This window comes from Melospiza georgiana, chromosome 6 (genome assembly GCF_028018845.1).
Source record: "Melospiza georgiana isolate bMelGeo1 chromosome 6, bMelGeo1.pri, whole genome shotgun sequence".
Taxonomy (NCBI): Eukaryota; Metazoa; Chordata; class Aves; order Passeriformes; family Passerellidae; genus Melospiza; species Melospiza georgiana.
The window spans coordinates 51,193,489-51,219,489 of record NC_080435.1 but is presented as its reverse complement, the minus strand read 5'-3'; positions in this window follow the sequence as shown (position 1 = coordinate 51,219,489).

The following is a 26,001-nucleotide window of genomic DNA, read 5'->3' as shown; positions in this document are numbered from 1 at the left end:
CCTCATTATCTTAGTTCAGATATCTCCAAAAGTTGCTAGTTGTCATGAAATATATAGCTCTTTAAAAAATCCAGTTATGGTATTTGACTTACTGACCTATTCTGGCATTAAATTGCACAATATGCCAATTCACTGTGAAAATTCAAGTCCTTTTTTTCCTCTATGCATAATACCTCTAGTTCAAAGAAAGGAGCTTTGGATCGCTTACCTTTTCCTTCTCTTTTTTTTTTTTTTTTTTTTTTTTTTTGATGAGGCACAACGAAGAGAAACATTGGTTTTCACTAATGCCATTCAGATACCTTAATTTTTCAACCTTACTCATTCTACTTACTCTCTTTTCTAAGCAAAATTCTGAAGGGGTCTTTGAATGGTTTGGGATCTTGATAGCTATTTCTCAATGAATATCCTTAATAGGGATGTTCTGAGAGGTCCATGTTGGACTGACTGTAAAGTGAATATATTAGCAGAAAGAAGCACATCTGTGTGTAGCATGTAAATGCATAGGGATTTTTACAATTTCCTATCCCTTTAGTCATTGCAGATCAGAACAGAATAAAAAGATAAGAAACTGCGTTCTTTTCTGGTACTCTGGTTGTGGGTGGTACTTTTCCATATCATTGGTTAGCAGACTAATTAATTTAGATGGTCTTTAGACTTCTGGCATGGAAATACCACACATGTAAACAAGTGGATAAAAGTTTTAGGTCACCAATTCATACAGCAGTTGATATTCCTGCTGCCTTCTATTCCTATCTTGTCTCAGTGTCATGTGCTTTATGACAGAGGGGGTTTATGTCCTTGTGTGTCCATGTTTTCATACACCTTTAATTCATTGATTCATTTTATTCTATTTTTTTTTCCCTTCACAATTGAGAGCTTCACAGGATGGTTGTCACAGCTGCAATTCTTGCTTGGCAGCATTTAAATGCATGCTAAACAAAAGTCTCTGTCTTGCCCATCTCAAATATAGGCAAGTTAGTTGATAAATAGCCTTATGCCACCCCAGGGCGTGATTATACTTTGAGATAGCACCACCCGTAGGATGGGTGAAGGCCCTTTGATTTTGGCCCCGTGTCTAATCATGTGTTTTAACTCTTTCCAAGTGCTGGGTTTCTGTTGATCTCAGCAATTCTGTACATGTTACAACTGATATGGTTAGTGATATACCTGATAATGTAGCTGGCATCAGTGAAGGAAACCATTTGGTTGGGCTAGACAGAGCTGCACCAAGACTGCAGCCATCGTTCAGTTATTGTGCCAGGTTATTGGCAAATTTTTCCACTCTCTCCTTCTGTTGTTTTCTGCAAAGCATTATTGTGGTTGAGAGTCATGATAATCCCATCCATTGCTTTGGATTCTTGCTAACCTTAATGCTCTTGGTTTCACCTGGGCGTATACTTATCAACTTTCTTGTCCCCTTTGTACCTCACAGGAAGAGACATGTAGTGTCCCCTGTATGCAAATTCTATTATGTTTCATTTTTCGGGTGGAATTTTTATGGATTCTTGGTGTTGGTCTTCAGCACTTCTTTGAGGGTTGCAGGCACTTTAGTAAGTGGGCAAGTCTCTATTCTACCCACAGCTTTTACTTTTTTCAGTTTAGGTATTTAAAAGTTGTTTTAACATTGGAATGAGAGAACTTAACAAAATTCTACTATTGACTCCTGGAATACTATGGTAAAGCTTGCACTTGCAGTTTTTTGTGCTTCCCATCTATGCTAATATACATTTACACAAGACTGACAGAGGAAAGTTGCTTAATGTAAATTACATTTGCATTGGCTTTAAGTCAGCTTTATACTATCAGAAAAGAGAATAATAAATTCCAAAGCATTTAAAGCCACAAATGCTCACAGAAAGTAACTAGTCCTGATTTCCTTATATTTTAACTAGTATAAATCACGAATAAGTTCGTTAAAGTAGCTGGGATTATTTCATTTATACTGTGGCTTTGCTATAGAGCTCTGAAGCACAGAATACTCATGCTACAGCTGCAGTAAGAAAGGTGCCATGGTTTGAGGATCTGTGGCCCTACATAAATGCAAGGGAGAGGAGGTTGATGCATGCTGAGACTATATCTAGCAGTTAGGGTCTGCAGGACTTGGTTCTTTGGTTGTAAAACAAGAGAACATGTTTTTCTGGAATTCTGCCTGGCTGTGTCTTTATACAATATTTACTTCTCAATAAGCCAAATTTGCTAAAAACTGTTTAACTGAAATATAAACCAGTAACTTTTACTACTCACTCATTTCCTTACCTTGTAAACTTTGGGCTCCCAAAATTGTAGATGTTAGATGATTAAATGCTTTTACATGTAAAAAAAAAAAAAAACACTTTCAGATGTATTCTGGTTGCAACTCATTTGGATTGCATAATATGAATGCCTAACAGTCTGGCTGCTTAAAAAGGACTAATTTTCTAGGTATGGGGGGGAAAGAGCTCTTAAAGATGTTCCCACAGATATCTAAATGGGAAGGAAGTTGAAATCCCTTTATCCCATTTGCTTTCATTGAATGCTCCAGAAAAGGCATTTTCTAGCTGGGAGCAAGGTGTAGGTTTAGGATGTAAGGAAATCCTGGAGTGTATTCACAGAGAATGAAATATTATTTATAAAAGCATCATTATTACATCTTAATTATTTATGTTTCAAAAAATGAATAATATATATTCTGAGTGCTTGCTAATTATTAAATGACAGAAGTAACTCCACATTTCAACTGGCTTGCCTTTCCTGGCAGCAACTTCAAATGAAGAAACAAGCAAAGCTGCAGCACATTGCTCAAGACTTCTGAGAGCTCTAGTTTTTCATAATGGCCTGGTGAGGAGAATGACTCTCAAACAGGAAAATAAAAATTCCACATTATTTTGGAGCACAAAGGCCTTCTGGGGCACTGGGTCATTTAGGGTGAACACCCTGAAGACCTCCCCTTTTACTTTCTCCAAGGGTGTCAGTGACATTACCTATATAGGTTACATTAATGTTCTTTTTATCAGCACTGTGTTAGACACAGAAAAATATCCAAAGACCTTGTTCTCAGAAACAATGTTTCCACTGTAACACCAAATTTATGGGCTTTTGCCAGCCAATACTTGCCACTGACAACTTCGATTTAATGGGAAATTCAAATATTGTACATAGGAGAAAATGAAAAATATCAGAACTAAACTTTACAGTAAACCGACATTTTCAGCATTTGAATAGGAAAAAAAAGCAAACCCTACCACCTAAGGTTCATGCTATGAATTCTTCCTACTCAGCTTCTTTTCTCTGAGAAAGAAGGTTTATTGAATTGTTGATCATATCCTCCAGTATTCCCTGGATAATCTCTCTCCAGGAATAAATTCCTGTGATTGGCATAGTTCTGGGGATGATTCTTCATGAAAATGATGTGCGAAATGGTGGCCTCTTGTTTTTGTGAAAACTTTGACAAACTTTGGTAAATGGTCGTCGGTCTTGCCAATGACAGAAACTTATTTCTTTGTCTGTAGGCAGAAATGTGAGGCTTACTGGCCATGTAGAGTAGCACCAAAAACCTTACCAAAGCTCCTGTTTATCAGGCCAGGAAGGTGCAGATCTCAGGGAGACCTCCTGGTTCTGCTTCCAGCTGCAGGCATGATTAAAGCCTGGTGGTATTTGAGACTGCTGTAGATTGAGAGAACAGCCAAGCCAAGCCTAGAGGCTTCTTTCTCTGCCTGGAGTTTATCAATTAACTTGAAGCTTTTTATGTTTTAGCTCTAGCTGGAAGCTTCATTTGAACTTCCTCCGCAGACTTTAATTTCCATTTGATCTTAGAGAGACACCATCAAATAGTTTGGGTTCTATAAAGCTGAGAGATAACTTTATTGCTGTGTTTCATACCAAACTGACGAAAACGTTCAGTGATTGCTGAAACATGATATTCACAGAGCTCTTTAAAACCACAATAGAGCTATGATTATTTACGTACTTAAACGATGGCTTTTTTTAGTGGCAAGGTGCCATACCTATTGAAAAAAATCCAGATTAGATGCCAGGGAAGAGAGGGATTGCAAAGTTTCCCATTTCCGATACTGTCTATGCTGTTTTACTGCCTATGCTGTCTCTTTTATTACATGTGGACAAGAGAAACAATGCACAGTGAACAGAGATGATTCCTTTTTTTTTTTTTTTTTTTTTTTTTATAGAAGAAAGCGTATGCAATTTTACTGAAATGGATTTTTTCCTCCAGTCTGGATAGACTTCTAGGTCTTACAACAATCCTCAACCAAATTCTGAAAGAGTTTAACTTCTGTATGCCACATGTGGCAGTACTAGCCAAGTAAAGGCATATCTTGAAAGCTTGGGATGGAGTTGAAGACAATTAACAGGCTGGCTGCAAAGTCCAGCAGAGCCTTTGAGAAATTCTAGTCACACACATAAACTGAATTATGCAGGTCTTGTCAACAACTGCCTCAGAAGCATATAACTGGTAAGGAGGAATAAGGCAGGATAAAAGTATGTGTTCATCCTTTTAGAAAAAGGGAAAAGGAGTCTTTTATACAATGTTTGAGAACTGCTTGTAGGGGTCAGAACATTTGTAATCCCATGTCAAACCTAAGACAAAAGACATTTGACTGAGAGGATAAAGAGATGTAAATACCTAAATGGCAGTTGTTGGCATCTGTCCAAAGGTTAGGGTTGTTCTCCCAAAGGTTGAGCTGGTTAGACAATTAAAACAATGTCTTCTTTTTTTTGTGTGTGTGTCTATTTCCAAACTCTCTCTCCTTCTTTTAAAGTATTTATATTTTGAAAGACAATGTGTATAAAAAAGAAAAGTAAATAAAGACATCTTAATTTTCTAAAGATCAAAATGAGGAGATTAAACTACATTCCAGCATGTCTGAATCTTTGTCCTCTCACAACCTTTTATGAAGGAGACCACAATGGTTGCCAGAAGAAAAAACAACAACAAAAATTCAAAACCAAAACCAAAAGACAACCTGTGCATCTTTCTGAAGTACTGAAATATGCCCAAAGATCCATAGCAGATTTCTAGATATATGTCTGACTCTGATCTCTCTAGGTACTAGCTTAAATCAAGAGGAACTCCTGACTTGTACAAAGTTAATATAAGATCAAAATCAGAACTATGTACTTCATTAAGGTCATGACCAAGATATTTATTGTGGTTTGAGAACAGACAAGATTAAACCGCTACAATGCCAATAGTTGTACATTGTGTGGGATTGTTGGGGAAGGAATTTAAAAGAAGTCGTTGCAAACTGGCTCCTTCCTCCCATGCATTTTGTTTATATTTCAAGGCAAATGAACACACTGTGTTTTGTAACTGATGGAGTAAATCTTGTGTTTGATATAGCTTACAGGCCTATAGCTGTTGCACCAGAACATTGGTAGCAGAAGCACTTGCAATTTTCCTTGCTGAGATGAGTGATTACACAGCTACTGGTCCATATCTGGTCGGCACTATGTTTATGTCTCCACATTTAAATACTAATTCCCTATCAAAATGACAACATGCATGCCGATTTGCCTGCTGAAAATGAGGCAGTGTAAAAGTAAATAAGCAAATTATAAATAGATAAGTAGAGCCGATATGTAATTTCTCTATTCTTTCCTGCAAAGCCACTGGACTCAGCTAAGGGTGGGCTTTTTAGGCGGTGGTGGGCTGGCAGAGAATAGCATCACTCTGTTGTCTGGGGGTTAATCAGTGTTGCTGCCCCTTTCCCACATAAAGGGGGGTAAAGCAGCTCCCAAGAACATATTGATACTTTTTGAATCTGACATTTAAAACTAGTACTACATAAAAAGTGCTAACTACTAGATAGACTTCCATGTGGCTGCTTTGAATTAGATATTTGGCTTCCACATCATTGTTAAGATTTTCTTTACACTAAAAGTGTTTCCAAAGTCTAAATATGAAAAGTAATAGAAAATATAGGGGGATAAATATTCCTACTTGAAATGCACTTTTTCTTGTTTTTTGCTAATTTCTTTGCATTCAGCTTTGGAGAAAAAATATCTGTTTACACTAAGCACACATATACAGCAGGAGACCTATCTAAGGAAAGTACCTTACTTTAATTAATACTGTCTTTGCAACTTCACTCTTTATCAGAGGTTAAACACAGGTTTGGGGCAGAGATATACCCATTTTTAATTCAGATCTGATACTGTTTGCTCCATAAGGTACTGAACTGCTAATGTTAGTTAATTAGGAGTTTGGGGCCTCATTTTCAAAGATGGCTGATAAAAAGCAATAAATGTTTATCTTCAGCTTGATTCTGCAAAACTTTGCCTCCAACGAAGAGGGCAGTTTTTAGTAAATTGCAGGTGCCAACTGCTTGTATTGGTAATTCTTTTAAAAGTAAATGAAGAAATGTATTTTCACTAGTTGTAGGCTTTTAAATACCTAAATATATTTTTAGCAATTTTTGGGGGATTACAACAGTTGTTTTCCAGTGAAGAAGGGAGCGTGTCTTTTAATCTACCTATAACACACTTGGGAAAATTGAAAACCATGTTCTTTGAGAGGAAGGTTTCTACCTACCTAAATTTGAACACAATTCAATAGGAATATTAAATAAGGCACATTTTGGTCACTCAGGCTTTTAGTTGTCAGCCTAGCCCCAAATATCAGCAAGATTCTCCATTAACTTGGCTCCTAAAAAGTTCCTTATATGTATAATTTCTTGTGGAATTTATTGTTTTGCACGCAGGGATTTGGAAATATCTCAGTGTACAAAGGGGAATAGTTGCATCTACTCTAAGCAGCGAAAGACTGCCATGCACTGCCTGCCAGAGTATTTGATTTCACCAGTCTAGTTCTGCAGCCCTGTGCAAGTCATGTAAAACTATTTGTAAACTACAGATAGTGATGCCTACTTGCAAATGTTCTGTGGGAGGCTTGATCAGTTAATATTGTAAAGCATTTGAGATAGCTATGGAGAGAGTGTTGCACTTTATCACTCGCTTACTACCATTGTAATCTTTTATTTGTCATTCTGCATGGGTGTAAATGAACGCAACCCGTGCGAGCCCCAAGTCTTTTCTATTCAGGCTCTTCTAATGTCCTCTCATTACCAGTACATAAAGGTCTTTCAATACAGCTATTAGGAAAGTTTGCCCATTATCGTAACCTGTCTATTTAATGGTTGCAGATCTCAAGTCCTGTGAATAACTGCTAGTGATACAGAGCTCCAATCTGTTGCTAGATGTCACCTGCATACTTCTGATCCTTCTCTTTTCCTGGGTCTTTTAACAACTGCCATAAACTAGACCAGGCTCTAGCTGTTCTCTGCTGTGTTAAGAGGCTCACCCCATGCTCAGGGGTTACAGAATCACAGAAAAAGAGATGGGGTGGTGGCTATTTATTCATTTTTTTGCAGCAAAAAATTCCCCCAAAATTCCCCCAAAACCCGGATGTATTCACGTCAGTTGAAACTGGGTTCTGGCCATGGTGCATGGACACTGCTAATGTAGCAAACACTCCCATAATTCAACTATTACAAGTAGTAGTGGTAGTAAAATAATCTTATCTTCAACTCATCAGAGCTTTTTTAATTGAATTTTACTTTACATGAGTGTTGAAAGAGCCAAGGCTCAACATGCAACCTTGACTTTGAAACCTCTGGCGTTTTGTGGGTGTTAGTCACATCCTTAAAATTACAGTAATACAGTTTTTGTGGCTTAATATTTACATATTTTTATTGCTGTCTGAAAGATAAATGGGAAGAGGATGATCAGAGGAGAAGCCTGGAGCAGGATTTTAATATGTTGAATTAAAAAAATAGATAGAGATATATTTATATATATGGGAATGTGAACTTAAGGTTGCATAGGCAAATTAGAGACTTTAAAAGATACAAAAGTAATGGCTGGCAAAGCAACATTTAGTTGGCATATAGAAATGCACCCTATTTTATGGAGTGTATGTAGTGGGACACTTGAAACGGAGGGAAAAATATTCTGGAAGTTCAGGCAGCTGAATTAACATTGCTGAAGGAGTCAAAAGGAGTCAGTCTTTACATCTTTATTGTAACTTTGTTGCAGTAACATTTAAAACAAAAGGCCAAATTGGAAACTTTTACTTCCCAGAGTTCTTCTGATGTTACTGGAATTTACCTGAGTACTTCTAAACAAGGAACTGAAGATTCAAGTGCAATTTTTCCACCTATTTTCTGGCTGAGTTGCACAACCCATCTCATTTTAAACCACCTTGATGCACACTGTTAACGTCTCCAACGCGTGCATTGCACATCCTGAAAAAGGAGCTGTTGGTTCACAAACTCTTTTCTGTGCTAGACTGTGAGCTTGGGAGAAAGGTTGAACTACAGCAAATGAGAACTCCTGCCAAATTCCTTCCCCTTCTCACCCCCCAACCACCAGCTTTTGAACCCCTGCACCTAAGGATGGAGGATTTCCCTTTATGACACCAATAATGCCATGGGTGAGTCATGGGAGAATGGCAAATGGTGACTTCTGCAGGGAAGGAACATCTCTCCTTGCAGGGACCTCCAGGTGCTTTTTCATCTCTTTTCTCCTGTCTTACATATAAGAGTAGACACCATTCATGGGGAGCATTGCAATGGATGCATGTGGATATTTTCAAGTTTTGAAATTAGCAGAATGTAGAGAAGGACAAAGAATAACCCAGACAAACATTCAGAGAATCCTGTCCCAACACCATAAGGACTCCCCACATCAACAGACAAAAAGCAAAAGTTTCTTTGGTAAAGACTGAATAGAAAAAGCAAGAAGAACACTTCCAGGAAATGGGAAATGACACATTCTTATGCCTTATCCTGGGGTAATTTTTAGGCTTTATTAAGAGATGCAGTAAAATGAAATAAATCTTGAATTTTTCTGTGGTGAATGCAAAGGACATTTTGTTTTTCAGAAAAGCAGCAGAAGAAAGTGTTGATGCTCAAGTCCCCAAAGGGACCTGAAGATAGCTCAAGGCACAGGACTTCATCATATCTGTAGTCTTTAAATGTGTTTTAACGAAGAAGAAAAAGGTTTTATAGCTTAGACTGGGGAAGTGGAGAGCACGTGCTTTCTCTGACATCAATGCCCCTGTGAAGTTTATGAGACTCAAGTTGAACTGTGAGTTCAAGTGCAACCAAGGAGTGCTCAGAAAGAGCAGATCTGTCTCAGTAAGATTGGCACCTCAGATATATACAGCTAACAGCTTTTTGTTCATCTCATGGGAGAGGCCACTAATGCAACTAGGCCAGCAGACTTATTTAGAGGAGCAAAATAATTTTGAAACTGTTTTCAAAATTATGGGAACAAATGCATGGTTTTTTCCCTCTACTTTGATATGTTTTGAAATGACAAAATGATCTGACTCAAGCTTTCAAGGAGGTGGGGAGAAACAAACCCAACACATTTACATCTCTTTTGGACCCAGTCCAAATAGAGTACTGACTAGTAAAAGTGTATGAAAATGGGATATAATATTGAAAATCAGATTAGTGTTTTAGCTCTCCTGTTTTCTTAGGGAAAACAGTGATGTGATACAGGAACATAGATGCTGACCTGTATTCATTACAGCAAGTATTGTAAGTGTTCTGTGGGAGATCATTCTAAGACAAAAATCAATTGGTTTAGTCCAAAAGGGGAAAAAAAAGAAATGTTCTTATCTCTCTCTTTTAAGAGAGGGCACTTCAGGTATTTCAGAAAGAAGGCTGTTATTAATTTGGGTTGTTTCCCATAGGAGTGCTAGGTTGTTGTGGAGCCAAAATTCATGTTAGGACACATGCTTTAAGTTAATTGTTTGTGTGAGAGTAGATGGCTGCAGGTCAGGGTTGCCTGTTTAGTCTGGGAAAAGTACACAGGAGCACTTAACAGGGGAAATAAGAAAAAAGGAAGGCTTTATCCTCCAGTGCTGAGTTTGGAATAACCAGTTCTAGATGAAGCTGTAGGCTGAATCCAGGGAATAACTGGGTGGAGAGTTTGACTCCTTGAAAGCCAACCTCAGCATTCTAGTGAAAAAAAGTCCTATTTGTGAGAAGTGATGATTATCTTCTTCCTGATTCTGGGCACCCCCTGAAACAAGAGGGAGCTGACAGTGCACACAGCTCAGGCACAGAAATGTTCCTTTCCCTGTTCCAGGATTTGGAATTATTTTGGGACTTCTTTAATGACCTCCAGTAAATTTTTCTTCCTAACAAAGACCTCAGTTAACCAAACATTCCAAGGAAGCAAACGAAAAAAGCTTTGCTTCCAAGGTACACCACCCTATTTAATTTCTGTTTTCAGCCTTCAACACACTATTTGGTACAAGTGAGATCAAGCTGACTGGTTGTTTTCTCAGCCTACAAATCCTTTCTTTGGTTCTTTTTTTAGAACTTTATAGGGTTCATTCTTAAGGCTCCTTGTACCACAAATGCTGTGCAGAAATGCATCTTGCTAGTCCTCAGAAAATGGATAACACTAGATGTAAAGCACAAATTTAGGAGTAAGTTGCAATAAGTGCAACCTTGATTCAGAAAAAAGCATATTCAACAGTCTACTGAGTTTAGCTAGAGGATTTGTGCAGTAAGACAGCAGACCCCAAAGTGAGAGAAGTGTCACAATTTGGTTCTTAATATGGTATAAGGCAATTTTAGTGCAAATTGGGAAAAATATCCTTAGTATCCTATTGTCACATGTTTCAGGAAGAACAAAACATCTCCATACATAATTGTGTCTTTATAAGAGAACTTGCATGTTGGCTAGAAAAAAACCTGTTGTCTTGGAACTACTTTCTGACCTAGTGGGGACTTATGGAATTGACCATTTCTAAGCAAATATGTAAGCTTTTTTTTTGCCACATAACACACTGGTACACACAGTGCTGAAAGAGATACCCCATGAATCACTTGGACTTATTTGCAAGAAAATCTCTCCCTTCTACTTGTTCTGTGAAATCTGAAAATCTCCCTTCTACTTGTTCTGTGAAATTTTGAGATTCAGCAGCCATTATAAACTAGAAGTGCTGAATGCTGAAAGTCTGTAACAATTTTTTCCCTAAATTGAAAATGTCTATGACCATGTGGAAATTATGTTGCTCCTGTGGATGAATATGGGCTCTCACCAGAGGCAGAGCTCACATTAAGTCTCAGTTCAACACTGACGTATTTCTGCAGTTTATTGTAAGACAACATTATTCTTGAGCCAACCTGGTCAAGGCTGAGAATACAGAAGCAGAAACTTTAAATCTGTTGGCAGATCTGCTGCAGCCTATTGTATATCTCTGAGCACACTCCAGTGCTTCTGTTCCCATCTTCGTCCTTTGTCTGCATAAACTCTATAGGCTGAAAAATCTTTGAGCCAAGAACTTTCCCACTGTGTTTGCAAAGGTGATCTGATCTCACTTAAGTCCCTAAGGCATTGCTAAAGTAAAAATAATAAGAATAATTGCCTACATAATTGGCAAAGGAAAGAATATTTCTGTGGTTTTAGAGATTGAATAAGTTGCTATATTACATCCATAGCTCCTCTTTTTTATTTTTTCAGGATATCCCTTTTTCTTTTAATCAAGTCTTTACATATTGCTTCCCTTGCTCAGTGAATAAGGAATCGAACTCTTACTGTGATGCCACATAATTAGCTGAAATCCGCAACATGTGCAAAACTGAAGCTCAGGGATGTTTTATGGTTTAGAATTTTTATTTAGAAATTCAGAAGTTTACATTTTTAATGTTGGAAATTGGCCATTATGTGATTATTTTATAATCATGTCATTCTAACTTTTGTGGCTTTCATGGTTTGTTTGATTGACTCAAAAGTTCCCAACATAAGAGTATTTTCAATTAAAAATTGTGGCATCTTGTCTGTTTGTTTCAGATATACTGTGCTTTTAAGATGCAATGCTGTAAGAGCAAAAAGTAATTTTTAAGGAAAAGAAATCTCTATGTCTTAAACAGTTCATGGATAGGAAGAATTAAGCATGAATAAAGGGAGCATATAGATTGTATTTGGAGTTGTGAGACTTCACAGATTTGGAAAAGGAGATATGATGTGACTCAGCAACCCGTGTTATTATTCAAAACAAGGATTTAAAGAAATACAAGTTAATAAGAAATATGTTAAATTGATGAGGTACTTCATAGGGTATTAGGTAGTGGGCTTTGTTTCTGCAAAAGCAGTATGGTGTTATGTAGTAAGACTGAATGTTTTTCACTTAGTTGCTCATATTTTCTAATTTTTCATTAATATTTTCATCTAATCTAATTATTTACAACCAATTTAGTTAATTTTTGTTAACTATTCTGGGAATATTCTGGGGTTTTTTTTATTAATAGATCAGTGTTCCAATTTCAAAAGTTTGATTTTGCAATGTAGGTGATTGTATGCAATAAAGTTTTTCTTTGGTTGTCCTCTGGGACACTTTGTATGATTGTCAAAAAAAAATAAAGACTTCTTAATGACTAATTTTTGTGTATGACACATATCTTGCAATGTATGAAAGGGTTGGGTGGTTGGGGATGCACATTCTGTCAGATGATGACTCCTACTTTCCCCTCTCTTTCCCTTCCCTCCCCTCCCTGTCTGGAAAAAAAAGTTGCATATTCCAACAACGAAAAACAAATTAGCGAAGTGTCAACACAATCTAAAATGAAGTAGTTTGAAAAAATGCTGAATCTGCTTATCAGGAGCTTGCCATGAACTCAGGAGAAGTTTTTTAAATGTCCTGGTTCTGAAGTTGTCTCTGGCAACTTCTGAACAGCCAGGCAGAATCTGAGCTTATACAGAACTGTTCACAAGGACAAAGAAAGGACAGGTAAAACTGGCCTTTACTTCAGCGAGGCAATATCTATTTAGCAATATGTAGAAAACAGAGAACTTTGAAGCAGATATATGGGACACATAAAGAACCTAAATACATATGCATATGTGTTGAGTCTTTTAAAGAGAACAAATTTATCTGTTGACCTTTGCAAATTAAATAAGGATTACACAGACACTGAACCACATGCAGTGTGTGCATGCTGCTGCTCTGGAAGCTTTCCAAATATACACCACTTTGACTGCTGCTAAATGGCTTGAAAAATTTTTGAAAGGTTTTTACTAATTTTCTTCAAAATTTAACATTTTTTAGTCTACTATATAACTGAACACTAATTTTGTTATGTTTTTTAGTGTGCACTATGCACATTTAGGTGAATATGTTACAAGGCAATACAGTGTAGGGGCTATGTTGACAAATGTTTACAAAAACACTGACAGTTCCTATTGACAATTGATGATACAGAAGTTTGCAATTCTACATCAGCCTTCAGCTGAAAATTGTCTTAAGTTTGAAATCACAGCAGACACCCACATCCCTGGCTTTCCAAAGTGCACATTAATTCCTGAGAAGCTGTAACTCTCTCCTTGGATTCTCAGCAGTACCATGTTTTAACTGCTGGATCTTCAGATCACTCAGAAAGGCCTCAGTTTAGCTCCTTCTCCAATCTCTCCACACTGCACTAAGGGCTGATACAGAGAAAAGTGAACAGAACCTCCTTAGCTGCATGTTTCAAATCTTGCAAACACTTGTTGCATAATGTCCTCAGATTATACCCTCTCCTTGCTCTTCATTCTGTGAAACTCAGTCCTGCTCCTATTGTTTTGCATTCCTGTCTTCTGGACACACATCTCTGGCTTTGACAGATTAAATCTTGCAAGAATAGTATAGACCTAAAATGCTCCTCAGAGATTATCTTTGAGGCTAATGTACTGACCATCTCCCTTCATTCTTTGGTTTCTTCCAAACACTTTCTTTGCATTTGGTGTTTCTCATTACTCTCAAAGATGCTCACGGTTTCCTCTACTTCCTGGGTTTTTCTTTTGGGATATTATCTCTAGCCTAGAATATCTCCTCCATCAGTCACTATTTTAACTTGAACACAGAACCTTTTTGCCTGTGTTTCTGGTGTTCCCATTGTCCCCTTTCAAGTTATTTTTTGAAAGGCATTTTCTATAATGATTACCAAAAAGATGCAGCCAAGGAAGCTTCTAATGGGTTCTGACCATTTCTTGTCCTGCTGACCAGTACTGCCTCTTCATTTTGTCCTGTTGTTGACTCTGAGATTATCTTTTGATTGTCTGCTCTTGTATTATAAAAAAAAAAAAAAAGGGTCTTGCCCTGTGGTATGCAAATAATATCTAAAAATATCTGTGTTTTCAGGTGCCATCCTGGGTAAAACAGTAAAGAACTCAGCATAAATTAGAGCATATACTTTATAGAAATTAAATTTTAAAAAATGCATAAATTTACCACATATGCTGAGGAAGGTACAACAATAATGAGAAAGATAAAAAGGAGTTTTATAGGCATAAGGGTCCACTTAAGGACTAATGAAAAAATCCTGTGCCATATCTCTCCAGCTGAGAAATGACAGGGACTCTGTTGTCACACATCATGAAGGCTCGCCTTATGTAGCTGCTGTAGAAATTCCTGCACCTCCCCACTCTTGCATTTGATATATATTTAAATCCTAGTAATCCTGACTCTCAGCTGAGTATCAGTCCCAAAGAGATTTAGGATAGGGTAAGCCAAGGGTTGTGAGTCCATAGCTATGCAAATTCCAGATTCACTGGGGAAACGCAGCAAGGGCTCCTGGAGCTTATGAGATGGAACAGAGTTCAGAGCTTCTGGTTTCAAGGCAGATCATCAGTCTAAAATGCAAATTGCTGTATTTGGTTTTTCTTTTTTAGCTATTCATCTTTTTGGTGTCTGCTCTGGAAGAAAACTTGCAGCTAAAAGCAGTAAAACACTCATGTTGACACTCACAGACGTGGACACTTGGACAACACTGCAAGTAATTTCCATAAAAAGAATTAGGGAGTGAAATTTCTTTGCCCTGTTACACTGGGCAAATTTCCACTGACACTACCGGATGAAATATGTTTGGCCACCAAAGCTTCTCCAAACTAAACGCTAAGTGAAGCTGTCTGACTCAAATTCTTGTAAAAAGTGTTTCAAAACACTAGATTCTGCATTTACAATGTGTTGTGGGTTGTTGGTTTTTTAATTTTTTCCATCCAAAGACCAGGAATTGGTGTATCACTACAGACAGGATGGCAGAAGGGAACAAAAAGGATGGCAACTTTTTGTGGTGGAGACTCACATACCATGGTGATGACCAACCTTATAAAATTGTAGATAATCACAACAGACCACAAAGGAGTCACAAAATCATTATAGCCAGTGTATTAATAATCCTCATACTGTAATAAGCAGTGTCCAAATAGCCTATGACATCAGAGAACTTTATAGCTCCAGAGGAACTCTTAGATTTTATCATCTCAAGAATCCTTAGATTAAAGAGTCCTCAATGAGACCCTGACACAATAAAACATAACGATTTCAAAAGAGTTGCTATGTTCTATTGTGTCAATAATTTGCATACTAAGGAGCCCCTATGGTACCATAGTCCCTGACATTACAGAACTTGGTACAGACTGAGTGGCATTTACATTACCAGACAGTCCATACACAGGAATTGTTGAATATTACATCTTCATTAATTAAGATATTTACATTAAGAAATGTTTTTTTAAGAATTAAGAAAGTTTACACAAAATATCCTTTCTTATTTCTTAAACCCATAAAAACATGAAATATGAGGACAAAACAACTTATGTAATCCTAAAGGCTGGATTTTCAGATAGTTGCATGAGGGCAATTCCTTTAGCCTCATTTATGAGGATACTATCCTTAGTCTTTGTACTCACTCACAGCATCACAAATGTCTTGGTGTTATATGTTAGCTTATGTAACCAACAGACCAATATGTTTTCCTGCAAAAGCATGAATTAAGGAACAAGCAGGTGCTTTAACACTGAATATTTCTCTTTTTTTATGTGTGTCTGGGTAAGTGACATCCTTAACCTGACTTTAACAGTGTGTATGTGAATATTCCTCTGTAGGTGAAGAGTTCTCTCTATGTGAATAGTTTTATGTGTGGTGGAGAAGAATTAATGTCTCTGTATAAAGATAAGAGAATCAACCATGACTGTCAGAGGGAGCTTCACTCCAGATAGCGGGAAGACTTTTTTACTCTGCTGAGCTCAAGTCCTGCTGTTAATAATTGAAGGTTGCTTTGTGGAAAAGGACTGTCCATATCCATCATTTTGAAGACAAAATTTTTCAGGTTCTCTCTGTTTTATGCCATATCAAACAATCCTACAGCATGCAATTCACAAGTCGCATGATCAGCTTCAAGTTTCTGGCCTTTGAAAAGTTTGCTATTTTGACTTAAGTATTGAGATACTTCTTTTCTATTACAAAGAAGATGCATCTTTTGAGGATTCAAAGAAGCAAAAAAGAATATTCTCATTTTCCTTGACAGAATGCTTGCTGTGTTCTCCATGTTGAAGGCTGGCAAATATGAACAGACAGGTTTACCCTTTTATCCCTTCTAGTTACCCAATGTGGCTTTTAGGTCTTTCTCCAAACGAAGCACTCTGCAAGACATCCAAAGATAAAAAGGAAGGAGAATGAACTCACCTACATAGAGCTTATGAAGGGTTTAACATTTGATTGATAGTATTTCTGTACCTGTGGCACATTTTTTAAAACCCTTCTACAACCCAAGTACAAATACTTTTGTGAACACTCATAGTGTGTGCATGTGTGTGTATAAAAACTGCAGAACAGAACAAGATTTTAAAGTTAGGGAAAAGACATATTCTATTATTGATTATTGTTATGCAAGACTTATAAGTCTTCTGTGATGGAATTGTGGTAGCAGGAAGCCTTAAAAAGCGATGTGGTCCTTGCATGAGTTTCGCCTAAATTTATCAGTTTGCTGGGGCTTTTTTGCTTGCTATTCCAAGAAAGAAATTAACACCTTGTCAGCATGGCAGAGGAGAGAAACACAGTAAGTCTTCATAGATCATTGACAACTACTGATCTCTTGTGCACTGTAGGCAGATTGCTCTAAACAGGAGACCTAAATTTATCTCTAGCTAATAGATAAGCAAAGAAAATCAAAGCCCTGAGAGCCCTGACATGCACTTACTGTAGAGGGGACAGCTTCTGCATCCCTAATCCCATGGGATCTTCCTTCTGTATGAATAATCTTCTCTAAACACGTCTTTAAAATAAAAGCAGTTTCTAATAAAAACAAATTTTGACCATTTGCAAGAAGGATCATAGAGTTTGCTGCTCTCCAAAGCATTTGACAGTAAGAGTGAAAATAAGTGCCACTTAAATTTAAGAAAAGTATCTGTGCAGAGTGGGAAAACTGTGGTCAATGATTCTTTGAAAGACAGAAAAGTTTTGCAATATGAGCACATCTGCAGAGACTGAGTGCATGCACTTGTTTCATCATTTGAGATAATCTAGCTGGGTTTTTGCATGTTTTGTGCAGGGCTATTTCCAGAAGGGCTTGATCTTTTTTTCCTTTGCAAAGCATTGACTTTGTTATCACTGTTGTTATTGCTGCGCTAATGTTATCACACTCTGATTATTTTCACTGTGTATGTGTTTGTTGCTTCCTGTACAGGGTAGAACTTTTTCTGCAGGCAAAAGCCAGAGCAGCAGTCCCCGTTTAATACAAACCCCATTAAAAGCTGCCATTCTTAAATTAGCTCTGCAAAAAAAGTGCATTTTATAGTCAAGCAAGCAGTAATTGGACACTGTGGCTATGAGTGGCCCTTGTGGTGTTTGGACCAAGGCCAAATGTACCTTCTGTCTGTCTCTGACACAGGCAGACAATAGTAGTATTATTTACTGTGCTGGCTCTGTGTAATTCGACAGGCCAGCTGCAAGAACAAAGAACCACTAACATTTTGCCCAGCCCTATTCCCAATTGAAGGCCCATCTACATTTCATAAATAATTTCCTAAAATACTGGATTCTCTTTCTCTTCCATTGCCTTTACTGTGCTAATTTAGAAAATAAAAGTTAGCCTTTCAAACACTATCCCCTTCCTGTGCTGCCATTCGTATATTTTCAAGTTTTGGACACCATCCCTATATTGAATCCTTAGTCAATACTGTGTATAACTTGTCTCCTTAGCTGTGCTTTGGGGTAGGGAACTACCCCTGATACTCACTTTCTCAGGATTATAAAGTTAACCAAAGGATTTGGGGGTGGGTCTTTTTACTCTGTCTAATGGCTAACTGACCGCCCTAGTTATATTAAAACACAAATGTTTAAAATATATAGAGGAAGAGCATCCCTCCTACACAGCCATAAGCAACATATGAATGAACACAAGAGGGAGTATTAGGTAATAGTTAATATTAGGGGGATTGGGAGCCAGGGACTCCTGGACCTAATATTATCTGTAGATTTCACTTTGGCTTTGCATCCTTGGGTAGCTTTTTGAAAGGTAACCTATCAAGAAAAATGAGATAGCATTTACCACATCTCCAATTTACATCCATTCCACCTACCTTTACAACTAAGGAGAGGATGAAAAGAGCTGTGCATTTTTTGCATATAACCTCAGTCTTCTTGAAAGTCCGGGCAACAGAACTGCATCTTTAAAACTGGTATAAGGACACTTTATTAGGGACTTTCCTTTCTTTACATGAAAGGATGCCCTCTGTAAGTGTTTTGTCTTGAAATGGCACAAGTGCTCAGATTGTTGATTTTTAAATGCAAAATAAGTCTTTTCCTGCCATTAATGTCTCCATTTTCTCATCTAGTTCTTGCCTCTTCACCATTGTTTGCTGTTATTTCCCATAGGGGATGCCAGGAATGTGTGTCAGAAATCCACAGGTAAGAATCAGGCACTGGGAGCAGGCTGGGAGCCCAGTCCTCTGATATCTGCACACTGGGCAGGCAATCTGTTGGGAAGGGGGTGGAGGAGGCAAATTAACTGCAATCAGTAAGGTACTAAAACAAATTACTCCCTTAGGAGACAGAGAAGAAATGGGAATTCTCTGACTCCCTGTCCCATCACTGTTCTTTTGGGGCTTCTCCTAGAGTGCTGCTGCTACATGCCAGCCCTTACACAAGGCTGAAACAAAAAGCTCTCCCTCCTTCACAGAACACAATTTCAATGAGGCATGGGCATGCTGCACATGTTCACAGACATACACGAATATAGCATATGTGCCCACTGTGTTCTGTAAATAATAATCATAATACTTACAGAGATGTATTGAATTCTGTCAGGCAAAGATAAAGAGATTCTCAAAGTTGCATTATTATGCCAAACTGCATCTGTCCATGTGAAACACATATAGTGACACTACTCTTTGAATTTTTAAACTTGATCCTAGGAATCCCTTAAATAATTTGCGAGGTGATTATCAGAAATCTCTTTGTCTACTATTTAGTTGATATTTATAGACAATCCTCTCCTTGCTAAAGAAATGCTTTCCAAGTGTCACAGGGTACAGGTAAACACTGACCAACACCCTAGAAAACACACTGAGATGAAATGGCAGAAGCACAAAAGCAGGCTATGTGCTTGCTAGTCAGCCAACTGGGGCATGCTGGCAGCAAGGCTTGGTTTCTTTTAACTGCTCTGGCCCCTGGGAATGCACTTCTGCCTGAAACCACTTTGAGTGCCCTGCGTTGAGCACAGGCATTCCAACAGATCCGCTTCAGTTTGTTTTGATGGACTTACAGGGAGCCTTGATTTATGCCAGAAATCCCCCAGAACGAGCCTCAGTGGTATCTAAAATGTATGAGCTAATTTTCTCACAGGTAGAAATTGCCTTGATTTCTCAAAAATCTGGACCTCCAGCACATTCACACATAGAGAAAGTCCATCTGATAAATTAAACAACACTAAGCCAGGATGGCAAGATTCATTTTTTTATATATATATTTATTTTACAGTGTGTATTCACCTAAATATGAGTCAGACAAATTTAAGAGCTCAAACTAAATTAAAACAGCTAGATAAAAGCTACCACAGATGAAAAATTCTTGGAGAAAGCTAAATTTCAGGTTCTAAGATGCAGAGCTGATTCCTTCCACAGAAAGAAAGAGAACTCCTCTTCTTTATGTGGACAGGCTCTTCAAAAGGACTAATTTAACCTCAATACAAATCTCTACTGGGAGATAAATGCTAAAGATAGAAAATTGTAGGCTCAAGTTGGAAAAATTTAATTTGTATTTCTACTTCATCAGAACAAAATCTCAAAATGTTTGAGGGGTTTTCCAGGAATAATAATTTCATCTTCTATCTGCATCTGTAATAGCAAGGAATCTCTACACAGGGCACATAATCAAGATGCAGAAGATCCTCAGCAATAGAGTTTGTGTTGCTTGATTTGGAATTCAAAACCCTGTCTCCAATACACAAGGAGAAATATTTAATTTCTACATTTTTGAAGGACAGGTTTTACAGTTTCATTTTTGATCCTGAAAAGCTTTTTTTGTGTGTGTGTGTGAAATGTCCATTAAACTTGACAAACTACTGAGAAGTTCAGAGTTTTCTAAATTGGTGCTTTCCAGTATTTCAGCCAAAAGAAAATACAATCTAAAAGGCTATAGGTTGGCTGGACATTTCCATTTTTCTATTTTAATTTATTCTTTTGCCACAGGAACTGATAGTGTGCTAAGGAGTAATGGAGTTGGATCGCATTTTCATGTCTGTCATATTTCATCCAGATTGTTCCTATCCCCAAACAAGGATGGTGTCATTTCCACAAATATTGATTTTAACCTTAGAAATCATTTGCTTCTTTAATAGCTGGTTTGACTGTTGTTTTTGAGGAAATCTCACCAGAAATTGCTTTTGAGTATGTAAATACATTCTGCTTGGTGCTTCAGCTGGCCCATCTGACCACAAACCACGATGATAAGGCTTTAGCCAAGCCTATCATAGAGTCCCTTTCAAAACCAGCCACAAATGATGGGGATAAGTATGGTCTTCTGGCCACAGGATAATAGCTCTTAACCATGATTAAACTTTCTATGTAACTCTGACTCATTTTCAAGGCTTTTAGAATTGTGATTCCTTGGTTTATCATATAGCTACCCAGGAACACATATTTATTTGTTTTCTGTTATGTGTAATAACATGGAATATGACTTTTCTACTTGTAGCAGGAGATGGTATATTGAGAAAGGCTGGTCTAGAAGTGATAGTTCTCTTAGAGTTTGTCAGGACTGGGAATCCTGGTTAACAGACCTAGTACCTTGCAAACAGAACGGTGAATAAAATGGTAATTTTACCACTCACCTGCTTATGGAACTAAAATTATTGCTGTTACATTATTACACATATTTTGATTTTAGACAGCATATTTTTTTCTTCTCAGTATAAAAAATATATTGCATATTAATAGAAATATAATATTTTCATTCATTGAAGGCAGGTATCAGACGTAACTTCAAGCAATTTTCCTGAAACTTCTTATCATATTTTTCTTTTAAAACAGTGTAAAAATTTACATTTTGACTGGAAGACAAAAAGAAACAGGCAAAGTTTCATAAAAACTTACTGCATTAAATTTTCAATTTAAAAAGAGTATTCAACATTTTGTATGTGTCTTAATCTTTTCTGTGGCTCTTTCAGCATTGTCATGTTGTTCCTTAGCCTTGTGGTCTTTTATTAATGTTTTCTGTGTGTCAAAATTGGATAATTATTAGTAAAGATTGTCTGCCCCACAGGCACCTTACAATTTATCAGCAGACTATTATACAATTTGACCTCGTCCATAAAAGAGCACATTAAAGACTATAAAAGGAAGAAAGTGTCCTGAGAGAGTAAAATTAGCAGTCAGTAAATCTACTCAGTGTCTACTCTTGTATCGTTTATGCTGCTGACATGTTTGTGTGTGCACAAATGTTTTCAGTGGTGCCCAGAGACAGGACAAGGAACAATGGCCATAAACTGAAACACAAGAAGTTTGACATTAACATGAGGAAGAACTTCTGTACATTGAGGGTGGCTGAGCACTGGAACAGGTGCCCAGGAGGTCGTGGAGTGTCCCTGTCTGGGGACATTCAAAGCCCACCTTGGACACACTCCTGTGTCACCTGCTCTAGGTGACCCTGCTGAGGGGTTGGGCTAGATGATCTTTAGAGGTCCTTTCCAACTCTAAAGATTCTGTTTGTGTGTGTTTGTAAACAGAAATGCAGACCTTATCCATATTTTTGTAACTTATTTCAATGCTCATCTAAATACTCTGAAGAGTTCTGTAACTTGGAGTACATCATACTGCAGTGAAGAGTGACTGTAAATACACACCAAAGATCACTGGAGAATCAAACATGAATTTAATTAAAAGGAATTAATACTAAGGCATTTCATCTGATAAGAAGCAGTATCAGTTAGGGACTTAGTAAAATATATTTTGTAGTCACTGGGGCTTAGGCTTATCTTGCTTCTTCCTGTTTTTCTCAAACCACTGTGTGTGGGATATGTGTGCTGAAGATTGGAGCAGCTAAAAGCTACAGGCAACATTTCGCTTTCTGTTACCCCAGCACAACTCTCTCATTTCCAAGAGGGTGCAGCCAGGTAAGTAAGCACAAAAATGCAAACAGCTGCTGAATCTTATCCCAGATGTGGGGCAACTTTCTTGGTGGTCAGAGTGATTTCTGCCTGTGGAAAAGTTTTGAGATAAAATATTAAAAGAATGTTCGAGGCTCAGATTTATCATTCTCCATATGTACAAACTCTAGCTGCAAGAACTAATAGAAGTATTCCAGGGCAGAATTTATCCCTTCATCTTCTGTATGTCAGAGTTATTATTTTTGTAAACATGCTGAGTCTGCCTCTGATAAAAGGATGAAAGCTACTTCTTTCAAGAGGGTGAGACTGGACCTTAACTGTTGTGATGACTGATGAAAATCCAGACCCAAATCAAAGGACAGGCATAATTAATACAGATGTTGCACTTTGTCTGGACTTGAACATGTTCACAAAGATATTGTCAGCCAATGGCAAGAATGTTCTCAGCTCCTCACTGTTTGCTAATGACAAAACTACTATCTAAATTGAATGTTTGTTTCTATTTAAAGGTCAACACGACTGACTAATTCTAAATTATGTAATTATGCTATGAAAGCAGAGTTAAGAAGCTGCTAACCTGTATCATATGGAGCCAACTGTGAAAAAGCAATACTGTTGTTTTGAAAGATTTCTGTTAAATGAGAATCAAGTAACTGTTACCATTGTGGTAATGAGATTGTGTTATTAACAGGATGTGGCACAGACAAAATCTATAAGAAAGACCTTGCACTTTTGAGGGATGTTAAATAACAAAATGACTGCTTGAAAATTACTTTGTGTCACTCATTTTTAGGAGCACTCTTCTGCTCAGTCCAAAAGATGCAACCACAAATATGAACAGCCTTTCATCCCCTCTTGGCCATAGTCCTTGGAAAAGTGCTTCCTCCTTAAGCTGGTAGCACTGGCTTCTCGTGCAGATGAATCACTTCCAGAGCAGGCCCAAATATGCAGATAACCATAAAATTACAGGTATTTCATCAATACATTTTTCCAGACTAGATCTCTGTGGCTCATTTTTACTGCAGATATTCTGAAAAGAGTGTTTAAGGGATAAAAACTGTGTTGGTGTTTGGTACCGGGAACACATGGAGAAGCAATACAGGCCTTGCCTTCCCTGGAAACAGTGCTGGGTCAAATTGCCATCTCCCTGACATTTTGCTGTCATCTTTCCCTTGAGCTGTGTGATGTAAAGCTAATCCCTCATGTTCCTGAACCGGTGATCCTGCTTCCCCCAGATTTAGAGAATTCAAACTGTTGTGAGAAAAGCCCAGTTCAGCTCGACTCCCTGACGAGCCTTTTCCAAGCAGTTCCTCCCACTGCTGCTGCGCCGAGCAGCCTCACCACAGCTCTGTGTTTGAGAGGCTGGCATTTTGTGTGCTGCGTTTATAAATCCTGTTGGTGGAAACATCTCTGTAGCTGGACCCAGTAGGAGCCTGACACTCTCATTGTGACTAGCTGTTTATTGTGCAAGCTGCTGACTAACTTGCAGTAACTAAAATATAATTTTCCAAAATAGACACAGATGACAAACAGATAATCACTGCAGAGAGCCAATATAACTAAGAAGTACACTCAAGGCTCTTTTAGGTGTACTTCACAGGATCATTATAATCAGCAAACGGATCTTAACTCAGGCTGTCACCTACTCAAAGCTATTCCTTATTTTCAAGGCTGGGTCTCATTGTGCCACTTCAGATAGAGCAAAGGGGCTCCAGTGATGTGCTTTGGTATCACTCAGCTCTCAGATGGCATCCAAACGCTGATCTTTTCTAGCTCCCAAACCCCTGTGACTTCTCCATCCTTTCTTCCCAGCTTCCACTCCAATTGAGGAGCTGGACTGCTTAGACCAGGGCAAGCAGGCTTCCTGCCCACCAAGACTCAAGGAGCTGCTTGACTGCTTCAGTCTGGGGTGAGGAGATGCTGCTTCCCTGTTCTCAGATTTTCCTGCAGCCAGCTTTGCTTTTATATCAGCGTCCAGCACTTACCAGTCTCTCAAAATGGCTACCCCACATGGCCTTGTAGCCATTATTTCCTAACAGAGACAGCAGGAAGGCTTCAGGAAGACTGGGAAAAATACCTAAGATGATGGAGATTTAAAATTATTCAACTGATACACAAGCAAGAAAAAGCAAGCAAACACCTTGACATGACTGAAGAGGCAGAGGGCAAAGATATCATGAAAGTATTCAGTTATCCTTGATGAGAATAAATAAAAGATCCCTTGAGAATGGGAGCCTGGGCACTTAAGCAACAGTAAAATAAATTAAACCCCTGTGTCTGAAAATAAAATACAATGTAGCTTCAGTGTAAGATTTCTTGATACCATTAGAAGAATGTTTCTACTGAAGCCTCTGTGCTCATCTAGCTCATTAAATGAAACCCATAGTAGAAAGAAATACCCGCAAACACCTTAAAAAAAATGTGTACATTTTGAAATGTATCTATGTTGAATTTAGATTTAAGAGTCTAGGGTAGATGTCTAAATTCAGGGTGCAGAGGTGTCACAGCTCTTTGAACAATGACCCGGACTTGACAGCACTCATGCAAGAGCTGCACAGGCACCAGCTTGGACTGTGGGAGTTATGGGCACATAGCTGGCTCTGTGTCCCCACACCCAGCCTGGAATGTGACCATGGTGCTCTCAGTAAAAACACTGCAAACCCCAGAGTGGACTTCCAGCCACGAGAAGATTTTCATGGCCGGTTTTTGAAAGGAATTTTTTTTTTTTGCCAAGAAAGAAGATAAATCCTAATAGCTGGGGAAGAGAGATTATCTATCTATCTATCTATCTATCTATCTATCTATCTATCTATTATCTATCTGTCTATCTATCTATCTATCTATCTATCTATCTATCTATCTATCCATCATCTCTGCATATGTTAATAACTCTTATGTCTCCTATAAGAAGAAATGGTGCTTTTTGACCTGTCATAATTGGAAGATGTGCTAAATTCTGTCGCACAAATCATAGCACTATTATTAATCATTTAAAAACAAAGCGATAGCAGAAATCCTGAAAATAATGTTGCTTGCAGGTTTTCACATTGTGTAGTTCGGTTTGTTGTTTTTCTTTTTTTTTTTTTTGCTTCAGTTTCATAGAGACTCCAATTATGAACTGTTTTCCACATGCAGTCTAAAAAAATTTTGACATTAGGGCTGTCAGTGGCAGCTGAAGGTGGTGTCAGAGCACTGGGCGCGGAGTGCGGCAACGTGAGAGGCCGTGTGACACATCTTTTCAGAAAGGCAAAGCATCTTTTCACTACAACCTTTCCCTCTCAAATTAGACTGACTTGTTAACTCATCCTCCCTGGTCTCCTTTCGTTAATTCCTCAGCTTTTAAAGCTGTTTCTCTATTTCTCTCTCTGATCAGTCTGGAATCACATTTGTGTTTGGTACATGTAAAGGAGAGAAAAGACTGAGGAAATATTCAGGCTCAGGATTTATGTTTATATTCACACAGAGTATGGAACATTTTCTATTAGCAAAAGGAAAGAGGGAAGGAAGGAAGTGGCGGAAGGAAGGAAGTGGCGGAAGGAAGGAAGGAAGTGGCGGAAGGAAGCGGTGGAAGGAAGGAAGTGGCAGAAGGAAGCGGCGGAAGGAAGGAAGTGGAGGAAGTGGC